This window comes from Trichechus manatus, unplaced genomic scaffold, assembly GCF_000243295.1.
Source record: "Trichechus manatus latirostris isolate Lorelei unplaced genomic scaffold, TriManLat1.0 scaffold00272, whole genome shotgun sequence".
NCBI classification, from domain to species: domain Eukaryota; kingdom Metazoa; phylum Chordata; class Mammalia; order Sirenia; family Trichechidae; genus Trichechus; species Trichechus manatus.
Genome location: NW_004444208.1, coordinates 2,086,088 through 2,100,921, shown reverse-complemented (window position 1 = coordinate 2,100,921; position 14,834 = coordinate 2,086,088). Strand labels below are relative to the sequence as shown.

Below are 14,834 nucleotides of genomic sequence, written 5' to 3'. Positions count from 1 at the left end.
TGCATAACTGTGTGGGCAATGCCCCACCTGTTTGGGTATATGAGAGTAAGCGTGCGTTGATTGCACACACACATCTTACCATGGCTGTAAGTTCTGAAGTACTCTGGGGCCCTGCCAGCCCTCCAGTCCCCTTCTGCTCCTCCTCTCCCCTTCCGCGTCCATGCTGGAACCTCACTGGCCTCCTTTTGCCTCCCTGAGGAAGCCAAGCACTTTCCTCCTCAGGGCATTGGCACCTGCTGTTCCCTCTGAGGAGTTTCCTCTTCTGCTCTCCCATACCTGGTTCTTTCCCATCATTTGGTTCTCAAATTAAACACGTCCCCTCAGAGACACCTCCCTGGCCCCCCTATAGGTGTCCCTACGTGTGTTCCTTTGTGGTAGTTATAACAATGCCTGAGACTTTTTATTTCGGTTTAGTTCATTCTTTGCTGTTTTTCTCCTCACAGGCCCCCTCTCCATCTCTTGGGGGGCTGCTATCCTCGCTGAGGCATCTAACGTGTCCAGCAAGTGTCCGGCACACAACAGGAGCTCATCCCTTCAGAGAGGAGGAATTCCATCTGCTGACGAACTCCACACAAGCTGTGGGACCTTCACCTCTATGGGCCTCAGTTTCTCCATCTGTAAAATGGCAATTCCTTCCCTATTTACTCCACTGGATCTGAGGAAATAATTGAAGTAAAAACATCTTGGGAAGCACAAGCTTCCATGTATGTGCAACATATTTTCATTGACTGAGGGCGGTAATTACCCAGAAAGAGATGTGCAGATAGGGGCAGCTGGGATAAGACGAGGAATTCCAAACGAAGATTTCCAGAATGGTTTTTTTCTGTGTCATTAAGTCCATTTTAGAGACATTCACGTATCCAAAGGCCTCCCCAAGCCTGCATCACCCAGAGAGCTTCATTTCCTGCCTAGGTGCCTGTTTTCTGGAAGGTACCCTACTCTCTTCCTTTCATTGAGTGAGTCCATTTGGACAGGCTGAAGAGTGCATGCAAATGTATTTTGCCATAAAGAAAAAAAAGCAATATAATTTGTGAGTCCATACTACCCAAGGAGGATGGTTTGTTCCGCATGGTTGCCATGGGAACCTGGAGCCAGGTACCAGGGCTGCTTGAGCTCCATGATCGTTCAGCAGCACTGGGCTCTGATGCAGGAGCTGGCTTCTTTTCCCCACCCCGCCATTGCTGAGCTGTGGGTCCTTATGCTATCATCACCTCATCCTTGGCTTCTGTTTCCGCATTTGTGATATTAAGGAATCTGGAAGATGACAAGGGATCCCTCCAGTCCCTTCCTGCTTTGTACATGTAAGATTCTAAGTCACATCTTCTTTGGCCTCAGTGTTTCCATCTGTTAAGTGGGGGTTGCAAAGGAAGGGGCAGGAAATGAGAGCCTGGGCAAAATATAAGTTCCAAGTCTTCTGGATCCCAGAACGGTATCTCCTCATTCTTAAGACAAAGCCTCATGCTATTAATTGTAATAGGTGCAAATGTCATTCTTTCATGCATTTACTCAACTAAACTACAGTGAGCAACTATAGCATCACAGTATCGAGCATAATAGAAGGAGCTGAGGGTTTGGAGGTGACAAAGACAGTCTCTGCTTTCAAAAAGCTCGCGGTATCATGCAGGAGACAGATTAGCTAATCTCAGTGCAAGGAGGGACAGCGCTAACCAAGGTCAGTGCTAAGTGAGTGACAGCCCCTTCAGAGTCATCCTTAGGTCTAGGGAGAGGCGGCAACCGTCCTCCTGCCCCTCACTGCCATCCTGTGTCTTAACATCTTAAGGGCCTTGTAAGAGACCTTTGGGATAAGCCCAACGCTAGCGCTAATACATGAGTCATAGAGTTCATGCTGGAGGAACACCCTGATTCCATGTCAGAGGACGCGGAACTCGGTGGGAGAAGGACCTACCTGCGGTCACACAGTCCAAGGCTTCTGACCCATGGGCCATAGCTGCTCCCTCTGGATTCTGAGCAATTCCCCATTCCCAGTCCTACACTCCCGATTCTCTCTATGAGCTGAAATCTCTGTGACCTTAGCAGCAAAGAGAAATTGGGGGAAGTGTACTTTGTTCCAAGTCCTAATTCTCTCCATCCACTGGGTTCAGGCCTATGTGTGCCCTCAAGACCCAACATGCCTGCCCTCCACACATGATTGTCCCCTAGTCACCTCCCATTAACCAAAATCCCCTTCTCTAGGTGCCTGGGTACTGGGTAGCTGCCAGGGAGGAAAGCCTTCTGATTAATTCACAGTATGGTGTAAATGACTGCAAAATCCTCTAAAAGGTTCCTGTGTCCTAGGTAGCCACTGGGGAGGAAAACTTTCAGATTAATACACACAAAAATGTGAACATGGAGTCCTGGTGGCATAGCGGTTAAGGGCTTGGCTGCTAACCAAAAGGTCGGCAGTTTTAATCCACCAGCTGCTCCTTAGAAACCCTATGGGGCAGTTCTACTCTGTCCTATTGGGTGGCTATGAGTCGGAATCGACTCGATGGCAATGGGTATATATGGGCATATCATGTAAATGACTGAAAAATCCCCTCCTGAGTTTCCTGGCCCTGGGCAGCTGTCAGGGAGAAACCCTTCCGATTAATTCACAGTCAGATATGATTGACCGAACAACTGCTCTCTCCAATTGTATTGTCAAAGAGAGTGCCTGGCAGTACAATACTTTTCACAATTCCTTACATTTGTTTGACAATTGCCATTTTAGAAGTTTTGTTACTTAGTCACGTAGAAGTTTTGACCTTCTGAAAGTAATTTAACCTCTCTGAGCTTCAGTGACCTCAATGGGAAAATAAAGGTACTAACGAGACTCTATAATATCAGGTGAGATTAATTGAACACGCAGCATAGTTTCTGCCTGAAAGTTGTGCTTAATGAATATTCGTTCCTTTCAAAAGATGGACGTTGCCACCCATGGAGATTTTGGAACTTGCTCAAGGGGATGCCTACTGAGATTCAGGCGGGACCAGAAGCAAAGCTGGTGGAGCTGCAATGCCCTTCCTGGCAGAACCACAGTGCCTAGCCTCTCCATATGTCCTGTTCCTAAGGTGGGTGTTTGGGTGCTGGGAATACGAGCAATGTGAAGAGGCTGGTGGGCAAGATGTTTGGGGACTATCAGAGATTTCTAACGTCCTCAAATCACACCAGGAGGTGGCCACGTGGGCTAGTTCCAGAAAATCACTGCTCTGGGGGTTTTAGCAAGTAGCAGCCCACCCCCAACACTGTTGCCAGACTGGGGAGTCAGGGCAGCCCAAGGGAGCCGTTGGCATGGGTCAGCATGGTGTGGGGAGAGGTGTGGAGTTGTTGATGTGCCGGGTCCGCTCAGGTGGCTCTCTTGGCATTCACCTTTCCAGTGGGGCTCTGGGGGCCGAGCTTCATGGCAGATTGGAGAGAAGAGGACAGAAAAAAACCGCTTTTTCTCCCCTGTGCGAAGCTGTGCCCATGGCAGGACACCCAGAAAACCCAAGGGAGAGGTGGGGACTTCTGGAGGAGAACCCACACCAGAGGCAGGCAGAGACCCCATGACCACTTAAGATGCCCACAGGACAGGAGGTAGCAGCTCCATCGCCCCTGGAAACCCAAGGCGTGGGCAAGCGCCAGGGTAAAGGCAATGAGAGGCTGCCTTTGGGGAACTTGGCGCTAAGGCCCTGCATCCCTCGGGAGAGGTAGGCCATGGGATGCAGAGGCAACACTTTGCTCAGCCCAGACATTCCAGCAAGGAACGCACTGGCAGGTGAGTAAGGGCTGTGTAAGGAGAGGCCAGCTCTCCTCCTCTTGACACGCCTACACAAACGCTACACTCCAGCAGTGTTTTGCAAACTGTTCTGGACTAAGCCTCGTATTAAGAAACATATTTCTCACTGTGATCTAACACACACGTGTGTGTCTGTGTGTGTGTGTGTGTGTGTGGAGTCCCTGAGTGATGCAAACAGCACTCTTGGCTGCTAACCAAAAGGTTTCAGGTTCCAGTCCACCGAGAGGCACCTCAGAAGAAAGGCCTGGTGATCTACTTCCAAAAAATCAGCCACCGGAAACCCTATGAAGCACAGTTCTACTCTGACACACATGGGGTCGCCATGAGTTGAAATCACTCAATGTCAACTGGTTATGTGTGTGTATATGCACAGACATAACTTAACAAAAGATTCATGAAACAATACTTAACCTTACCAAGTATGATGTACCCTGGTGTTCTCTGTTTGCTTCTATTCCTCTCCTCCTCCACCCTTCCTGACAGCCCACTAAATTGATTTCACAGTCCACTAATAGGTCACAACCTGCAGTTTGATGGAGAAAACAGGTGTAGCCAGGATAGACTCGAGTGCCATGTGATGCGTTGCAGATTGTGGGAGCTGCAGACTCCAGAGACGGGAGAGTCTAGAAAAGGCTGGAGTAACCCAGGAAGGCTTCCCGCAGGAGCAGCACTAGAGCTAGATCTAGTCTGGCTCTGCTCAGTTTAACAAACTTTCATAGATCACTGCTATGTGCCAGCAGGGTACCAAGATGAACCATTTGGACAGGAGCAGGCAGGAAATGAGCATCTGACCCTGGGAGGATGAAGAAAGGCATAGAGGTGGGAATGCAGTAGTGTCTGTGGAGGTAATGAGAGATCAGCTTGTCTGAGTGGAAGGTGAGCTGTAGGACCACTTTCATCTAGGAATCGCACCTCTCATCTGCTGAGAAACATGGCATTTTTTAATAGACTTTATTTTATAGAATAGTTTTTGCTTTACAGAACAATTGCACAGAAAGTACAGAGTTCCCATGTACTCCCTCCCCACTGCATACTCTTTCTTCCATTACTAACATTTTGCATTAGCGTGGTACATTTGTTATAACTGACAAACCAATACTGATACATCATCATTCACTAAAGTCCATAGTTTACATTAGGAACTACAGCATTTTAAACATTTGCAGGTAACACCATTTCATTTACCACTCATGGCAAACCGGTGAGGGGGATGAGGTTTTTTTGCTACCTCCACTGCACAGCAAAGCAAAGTGTGGCTGAGGGAACTCAGTGACTTGGCCAAAGGCACACATCTGGTATGTGGCAGAGCCAGGCCTTGAGATTAGATATTCTGGCTCCAATCTCTGTTCTTTTTCCAGACTTGAGATCTAGACTGCCTGGATTCTAATCCTGCCTTCCCCATGACAAGCTGGTGCTCTTGGCACATTCTTTAGCCTCCCTGGGCCTCAGTTTCCTTAGTTGTAAAGTAGGGATAATAACAGAAGTCCTGGGTGGCACAAATGGTTATGTGCTCAACTACTAGCCAAAGATTGGTGGTTCAAACACACCCAGAGGTGCCTCGGAAGACAGGCCTGGCAAACTGCTTCCAAAAAGTCACAGCCTTGAAAACTCTATGGAGTAGTTCTATTCTACACACATGGCTCCCCAAAATTCATGTCCTTGCCACATGCAAAACACATTCACCCCATTCATCATCCCAAAAGTCTTAAATCAACTCCAAGTTCAAAATCTCATCTGCTAAATCATCTAAATCAAATATGGGTGAGACTTTAGGTGTATTACATCCTGGGGCAAAATTTCTTTTCATCCGTGAACCTATGAAATCTAGACTACAATTATCTGCTTCCAGAGTACAATGGTGGAACAGGCACAAGGCAGACACTTCATTACAAATGGGAGAAACTGGAGGGAAGAATGTATAACAGGCACCAAGCAAATCCAAACCCCAGCAGAACAACTTACATTAGCTCTAAAGGCTTGAAAATAATCCTCTCTTCTCTGAGACCATCTGGGTAATGGCCCTACCCTCCAGCCTCTGGGTATTGGCCACACCATCTCGATTCTGGGTGGAGGCCCCTCAGCCCTGGGCTTCAACTCTGCCTTCCAGGGCCACTAGGACAGCAACTCTGCTCGCTGGGCTTTGGGCAGCCCCATTCTCCTAGTCCATCTGAGTGGCAACCCCACTCCCTCGGCCCCAGCAGGCCCCATTCTTCTACCCCTTGGGCATGGCAGGGTTTGGACGGCGGCCCCATCCCCCTGGAACACCTTAGTGGCAACCCGACGCACGTTGGCAAAGCTCCGACTCTTTGAAACCTAGGAGGCTGTGGCCCCACCCTTTGAAACCAAAAAGACCCTGCTTCCTGTACTCCTTACAACAGTTCTCCAAGCTGCTCCCGGAATGGTCCTTTTCTTTCTTGGAGGACAACAGATGTAGCTCCTTTGACCTGTTTCCTGCCTGTAGAATTCCAAAAGGCAGACAATATTCTTTCCTTTCGTTCTTTCTCTGTCCCCTTCAGCCTAAGCTGATGGGTCTTCTGCTGTGGTAGTTGGTTAGATCCATCAGTCACAGGCTTAATCTCTTTAACAAAAAATTGTGTAGCCACATCCTTGGTGAAAATTCTAGGACATGTTTCCTTAGTTTGTACAACAGAATTTTCCAAATCTTTAAGTTTTGTTTTCATTTTGCACAGTTCATTTTTATGTCTCTTTCCTCTCGCATTTTACTATAAGTGGCGAAGAGAAACCATGGGGCCTTTTAAGATCTTGCTAAGAAATCTCATCAGCCAGATATCCAAGTTCATCACTTATAAGTTCTACCTTCCACCAAACATCTAATGTGATTCAGACAAGTTCTTTGCCGCTGCATAAAAAGCATTGCCCTTCCTCCATTGTCCAAGTACATGTTCATCATTTTCTTTTAAAGCCTCACCAGAAGCGCATTTAACACCCACATTTCTAGCAACATTCTGTTGCTGAATCTATATGTATTCTCTAAGACGATAGAGACTTTCTCCATAGCTCTCCTCACTTCCTTCTGAGCCCTTACTAGAGTTGCCTTTGACATCCATAATGCTACCAACAGTCTCTTCAAGGCAATCTAGGCTTTTACAACTAGGCATCTTAAAACTCTACCAGACTCCTCAGTTGGGTCCAAACCCGGCGCTGCCAAGATGCCGGTGTATCACTCTTCTCTCATGGACCCTGACACCAAACTCATTGGAAACACAGCACTGCTACCTATCAGAAGTCAGTTCAAAGGACCCATCCCTCCAGAGACAAAAGATACAGATATTGTGGATGAGGCCATCTATTACTTCGAGGCCAATGTCCTCTTCAAACTCTATGCAATTATGAATAAAGCAGATAGGACCTTGATATATATAACTCTCTACATTTATGAATGCCTAAAGATCCTCCTAAAGTGCAATTCCAAAAACCAAGGCAAGAAAGAAATGTACACACTGGGAATCACTAATTTTCCCATTCCTGGAGAGCCTGGTTTTCCACTTAATGCCATTTATGCCGAACCCGCAACCAAACAGAAAGATGAAGTGATGAAGGCCTACTTACAGCAGCTAAGGCAAGAGATGGGACTGAGACTTTGTGAGAAAGTTTTTGACTCTCAGAATGATAAACCTAGCAAGTGGTGGACTTGCTTTGTGAAGAAGCAGTTCATGAACAAGAGTCTTTCAAGACCTGGACAGTAAAGGGAACCTGGGCAGACATTTTCTCCACAGCCGCAGGTAGCATTTTACAGCGAGATATACACAGTTCTTTGCCTTTATTTCATAAAGTTTTATACAGAAGAGAGAAGAAAGCATGTCTTTACTTGAAAAGCTCTTTATCAAGAATTCAGGGGTGGGGGTGGTTATGGAAGGATGATTTGTATATATATATATTTTGCAGTATTAAGCTGGTGCTTAATAATAAGTGATAAGAAAGACATTTCTAACATTCTATGTCAAAAAAAAATAAAATAAAAAATAAACTCTTTCAGCCTGTACCCATTATCCAATTCCAAAACTGGAATTTTAGGTATCTGTTAGAGCAGCACCCCACTCCTGGTATCAAATTCTGTCTTAATTATCTTGTGCTGCTATAACAGAAATACAACAAATGGTATTTGCTTTACCAGACAGAAAGGTATTTTCTAACATTTTAGGAGACTAGAATTCTGAATTCATGGTGCCAGCTCTAGGGGAAGGCTTTCTCTCTCCGTCGGCTCTGGAGGAAGGTCCTTGTCTCTTTTGAGCTTCTGCTCCTGGGCAATCTTCATGTGGCTTGATATCTCTCTTCCTCCATCTCTGCTTGCTAGCTTACTTGTTTAAACTCTTTTATATCTCAAAAGAGATTAATTTAACGCACACCGTACACTAATCCTGTCTCATTAGCATGACAAAGACAACCCATACCCAAATGGGATTATAACCACAGGCATAGAGGCTAGGATTTTCAACACATATATATGAGGGACACAATTCAATCCATAACAGATGGACTCAAACATGCCAGCAATCATGAGAATAACATATGACCAGGCAAGATTTCATTCTGTTGTACAGGAGGTCAGAGCCAACTCCATGGCAGCTATCTATCTGTTACTGAACAAGTGTTGAGGGCTGAATACAGATGGTCCAGGACTATATAATGGGGTAGGAGAGACAGTGAACACATAATTACACAAATAATTTGATTATAATTGGGTAAGTAATGGAGACAAGAAGTACAGAGTGCCATGAATTTGAATAATAGGCCCTTAATGTAATCTCAGAGACCAGGGAAGGCTTCTTGGAAGAAGTGACATTTGAGCTGACACTGAAAGTACAAGTAGGAGTGAGTCAGACCAAAGAGGAGAGCAAGACTGACCAGAATCACAACAGAGGGTCCTGGACAGAGCTGGAGAAGGATGTAGAATAAAATTCTAACTCACAAAAAAGACCAGATTTACTGGCCTGACAGAGACTGGAGAAACCCCGAGAGTATGGCCCCTGGACACGCTTTTAGCTCAGTGGTGAAGTCACCCCCAAGGTTCACCATTCAGCAGGGGATTGGACAGCCCCATAAAACACAACGGGACTAATGAGGCACGGCAGTCCAGGGACAAGGACTCGAAAGCAGAAGGGGACAGGAAAGCTGATGATAGGGAACCCAAGGTTGAGAAGGGACAGTGTTGACTTGTCATGGAGTTGTTAACCATTGTCATAGGGCAATATGTGTACTAACTGTTTAATGAGAAACTATTTGTTCTTCATCTAAAGTACAAAAAAAAAAAAAGAATTATCTATGTGAGATCAAGTCGACGACAGTAACTCAAAGGTTTGATGGGAAGCCTAGGGGACAGTGAGTTGAAGACAATGGTGATGGAATAATTTGGAAAAGGATAGTGAGAATAGCACAAGTGGAAGAAGGTAGTCAATGTCAGTGAATTGTACATGTAGAAACTTTTGAAATGATGTATCTTTGGCTATGTATATGTTCACCAAAAAAAAAAAAAAGGTCTTCCAAGGTTGAGAAGGGAGAGTATTTACAGGTCATGGGGTTGTTAACTAATATCATAAAACAATATGTGTGCTGACTATTAAATGAGAAACTATTTGTTCTGTAAACCTTCATCTAAAGTGCAATAAAAAAAAAATTAAAAAAAACAAAGAGGAGAGCAAGAGCTTGCTAGGCAGAAGCCCCGAGTCAGGGAGATTAGCAGAGTTCACAGAACCTTTTACCTCTCTTCTGTAAGAGCAGTCAATCAAAAGGCCAGAAAATCTTCCCATCCTAGGCCACTATGACTTAGCAGCTTGCTCACTCCATGGTTGTTGAATCCATCACTTTCTGGACACAGGAGAGACCACTGTAGCTCATGTACCTCTCCATAGTGCACAGCAACAGCGATGTTTGTAAACACAGGGCGCATCCAGCCGGTGAGACTCCTAAGTGCCATCAGAGCAGTCGGGTCTTAAGGCATGCAGACAGCACAGCATCAGTACATTCTCGTTTATGGGGTGGGATGACCATATGACCTGGTTTGCCCCAAACAGTCCTAGTCTACTCCTGTGGCCCCAGGATGGTGATTCATAGCATTTGCTTTCGCTTTCAAAAGTGTCTCAGTTTCAACAATAAATTATACGTTCATCTTAACTCCGGGCCACATAGAAATATCCTGGTTGTGTGGCAGATAGATCCAAAGGTGCCACTTTGTAAACGGTTGTTCTATTTAATGAGTTCCCAGTTCCTTGGGGTTTTCAGCCTCGCAGTCACAGCCATAAAGTCCCCTACCTGTCTAGAGTAATTCTAGTCCCTTTAAGGGCAACTCACACTATTTCCACCTTGGGACACTTCAGCCTAGCTACCTGGCAATACTCTTAAGTTCCCCCCGGGAGCAGCATGGCGGAGTGGAGGGAGGGCAGAGGGTTGCTGGTGATTTGGGTCCATTGACCTCCAGTAGGTCACTTCACATGTCCAGAGTTGGTGTCTCCCTTTGTTGAATGGGGATAATAATCATCCTTCCTTTTCCCCAATGGTATGAGGGTGAGGTGAGATCACATCGATGTGTTGTTGTTGTCATTAGTTGCCATCGAGCCGATCCCGACTCACAGTGAGCTCATGTGTGCAGAGTAGAACTGCTCCATAGGGTCTTCAAGGCCATGACCTTTTGAAACCAGATTGCCAGGCCTTTCTTCCAAGGTGTCTCTGGGTGGGTTGGAACTGCCAACCTTTCAGCTAACAGCTGAGCACTTCCCGTTTACGCCACCCAGGGACTCCATGTGGCTATACTGCTCAGTATAAAGGATCCACAGTGGGATCCTTGGCTGTGGTTTGGAGATAGTGACAATGGGCTAGGCAGCATCATAATCAGGCTAATAATAATAATGTTTTAAAACACCAGGACTGCCCCCTAGGAGGCTGCTCTCTGAGTGGGAGCCTGCACCTTCCTGTCAACCTCCCCATGGCTGCCACAGCCAGGATTAAGCCCAACTGTCAGCCAAGAAGGAGGAAGATAAACCTCTGTGTGCATACGGGCAAGCTGCAGAACGTTGCTCCAGCGGCTGCAGAGAACACCACGAACGCAGAATCCTGGCTGTCTCTACAATTTTTGCTTTTTTTTTTCCCCCCTTTCTTTTCGGAAGCTGGAGATCCCCGTGCCAAGCCCTCCAAGCAGCCCCGACTTTCCGTGCAATAAAGCAGCAGTGAGAAAGGCTCAGAGTAATTAAGTGGCTGACGCACAGAAGAAGCCGTTACAAAGAATTGACTAAATTGCCCATTCATTAGCAGCTCGGCATGGAAGGAGAATTACAAATAGACAGCGGAGCCCGCAGTAATTCAATCTAACCTTGTACTTACAGAAAACAATGAGATAATGAACAGAAAAATTACCAGGCACATATTGTATTTTGTTAAAGGGGCGGGTGGGGGGCCGGGGGGAGGTGGGGGGCGGGGAGAGCGCAGGGACGGACTGGCACATGCAATGCTAATGGCCTCGCTCAAGCTGAGCAAACGTTTCTCCAACACAATCATAGTTCTCAGTCTAAGGGCCTCTGGGGAGCTGAGATGAGGCAAGATCGCGAACAAAAAAATGTAATTTATAAGGCGTCTGTGGACTGGAATTTATCATCGGATCCGCTCGCCGCCGCTCAATTGATATGTAGTTGATTTCAAACAACACCCCCCGGGCGCCCAGAGGGAACATTTTTTAGATTTTACGCTTGGATATATCTGTTTAACTCGCCATTTACCAAAACAACGGCTGATGACGGCACAAACCAGTCACTCTGGAGAACACGCGCACACGCTCACACACACGCGCGCACCCACACGCGTACAAACACACACACACACACAAGCACGCAAGAGCAGTGGCAGCCATAATAGCAGCTAAGAAACCCGCTCAGTCCAGAAAAGACTGCTGAGAATCTGGAAAGGGAAAAGAGAGGGGGGAAATAATAAAGCCAAGAGAAAGATGTAGCCTTTCTCTGTGGCTTCACAGGGCTGTTTGCTGTTGGTTTGTAGCGCTCCAACATTTGTTTTCACATCCACCACCTCCCACCCTTTCGGGTTGAGAGGTTCAGAAAGGCTCAACTCCATTCCAACTTGCCTCTTCGAGGGTCTCAGGCACTGCTAGCCCCTGTCTGGGACCAGATCTGGCCTCACCTGGGACCCACAAGGCCCCCAGGCCTCAGTGGGCAGGAAAGAATGGGGGTCTCCACAGAGGGGTATGGGGAGGAGATACATGGTCACAGGCCACAGCATCACTGGCCCCTGCACAGGACTCCCTGCAGACATGGCTGTTGGCAAAAGGGTGTGGATGAATAAGGGTTCACAGGCTGGGTCAACAAGCCGTTCAGTTTGAGGACAGTTCTGAGGACACCAACTTACCTGTCCCTTGGTGCCCAGGTTGGGCGCCGAAGGAGGAGAATCAAGAACATTTCGGGGCCCAGGGAAACCATGTGGATGAGAAGTGGACCTGCAGACTGAGGACTTGGTCTTCTCTGGAGAGCCCCTGCACCTTAAACGAAGGGCCTAACACAGCGCTTAGGGATAGTGAGGGACTGGTGGGACTTCTCCCACCTGAAGAATCTGACAAACACAGTGGCTAGGAAAGTGAGGATACATCCCTTGACTACACATCTTCCATCAAAGCAAACAGGTGCCTCGTAAGTACCAACCACCATAAGATGCTGCTATACTCAACCATGATGGCAGCCTTGAAACTTGTCACTAGCCTGAGCTCTGGAGGGCCAGTGGCCATGATCGGCCAGTATGGGGCAGATAGCCCAATGGAAGGACACTGAAATGGACCTCCAGAAAAATCCTGGTTTTATTCCCACTTGGCCACTGATTCATCCTGAGGCCCTCAGCACAGCACATCACCACTTCTAGTCTCTGGGCCATAGTCTGTGTGTTTATAAAACATACCCAACACTGTCTGGCCTTGTGGCCATCTCCCAGGGTTGCTGGGGAGCATCAGGGAAGTAATCTAGGAAGTTTCCTAGGCCTAGAAACCCTATAGGGCAGTTCTACTCTGTTATATAGGGTCGCTATCGGTCGGAATTGACTCTAGAACATATAGCAACAACAACAGTCTAGAGGTAATCAAGCTATACAGAGCCCTGGTGGCAAAATGGTTAAGCACTTGGCTGCTAACGGAAAGGCTGGTGGCTTGAACCCACCCTTTGGCACGGTGGGAGAAAGACCTGGACATCAGCTTTCATTACGATTACAGCCTAGAAAACCCTATGCGGACAGTTCTACTCTGTTGCATGGGGTCACTATGAGTCGGCATCTACTCGGAGGTATTTAACAACAGCAATCAAGCTATGCAAAGTTCGCGTGAATATGAAGTGCATCAAAGAATTAGATGAGTAGCTCAAGACCAATAGTTCTCATAGTCTAGCAGCAGCAGCATCACCTGGGAACTTAGAAATGCAAATTCTCGGGCCCCACCCCAGATTTACTGAGTCAGAAACTCTGAGGATGGGGACCAGCCATCTGTTTTAACAAGCCCTCCAGGTGATTCCGATGCACGCACAAGTTTGAGAAGCACTGATCTAGCTAATATAGACTGCATACTTACTGAGAGCACAAAGGTAGCTGAGAAAAATAGCTTCGGGGACTGGTAACTCTTTTGCAGTCAACCAAAAAACTGCTCCCTAGATTATAATTCATACTATTAATCAAATATTCATGTTTGCATTTGAATATAATTGTGTACTTTTCAAAGCACTGTCAAATATCCCATTTTATTTGATTCTTTATTTCATTCTGTGAGGTAGGCAGGGCACGTAGTATTGTCCCAAGGAACATAGTGATTTAGAAAAAGTTACTCAGTAATAGTTGGAGGATGGCAATGATGAGGTGAATGAAACTCAGGACTTTGTAATAACCCACACTGCTTGTTAATCACAGCATCATCGATCTTTCTATCTAGATGGGCTTTTATAATTAATAGATCTCCATTTAAGAGATTTTCTCATTTTTCCTCTCTCTTAGGCACACTCGTTTATTACCCTATTTCAGCTCACTTTCAAGTATCTATGCTATTCCTTGACCCATGTGCAGCTCCGGAGAGCTGGGGAAAGCAAGTGGATGTTGTCCTTAACCTGGAGAGGACCATGAACCTGCCAGTCTAGCAAACACTAAAAATACCATTGTCTCCGTTTTAAAGATGAAGAAACCAAAGACTGGCGATGAAGAAATTTGTTTAAGGTACATGGCTCCTTAAGAATGGAACTGAGACTAGAAGCTAGGAATCCTGACTCCTGGGTGGAACTACCTAGAGGGAAGTAGAAGCAGGCTGGAAATAGATACTCTTAAATGTTTGTTGTTAAATAATAGTCACCAAGTGTCCAGAGGGCTTTAGAGATTGACTCAGTCTCTATATTTCTCTCTCTCAGATACATGTACACACACATACTACCTCTCAGATACATGTACACGTATGCTTCAAGAACCATGGAGTCTTAAAAGTTATGTATCCAGTGTACCCACCTGAAACAGAAAATCTTCCTGAACATTCCTGATGCGTCATTCAACCTCTTCTTGAATACCTATAGTATACTGGGAGGTGCTGTACCAAGTCAGCATGGGTCACTCAGAAAAACCTTTGGAGGTTGTTATGTATTGACTTGTGTCCCTCCCAAGATATGTGTTGGAATTCTAACCCCTATACCTGTGAATGTAATATAATCACTTTCCATCTTGTAATCTAATTTAATGTAATCATCTTCCATAATGCAATCTAATGTAATGGGATCAATCAATTAGTCCAGGTCATACCAGTGTAGGGTGGATCCTAAACGTAATCACTTCTGAATTATAGGAAGAGCAGAATGGGCAGAGTCACACAGACACACATGGCAGAAGACGGATGTCATATGAGGATCATCTATAAACCAAGGAACCAAGGGACACCCAGGATTACCTACAAGGAAGGAATTGACAAGACCGAGACACTAATTTGGACTTTCAGCCTCCAAAACTGTGAGAAAGTACATTTCAGTTCTCTAAAGCCACTTGTAGTATTTGTGTTGCAGCAGCACTAGGAGACTAAGACAGGTGTCATGTGCCCATCACTCCCATCCCTCAC

General features: G+C 46.2%; 1 pseudogene; it reads left to right on the top strand.

Annotated features, from left to right (window-relative positions):
• The first annotated feature begins 6,927 nt into the window (after positions 1–6,927).
• LOC101349086 (actin-related protein 2/3 complex subunit 3 pseudogene) lies at positions 6,928–7,478 on the top strand (annotated as a pseudogene).
• The last annotated feature ends 7,356 nt before the right edge of the window (positions 7,479–14,834 follow it).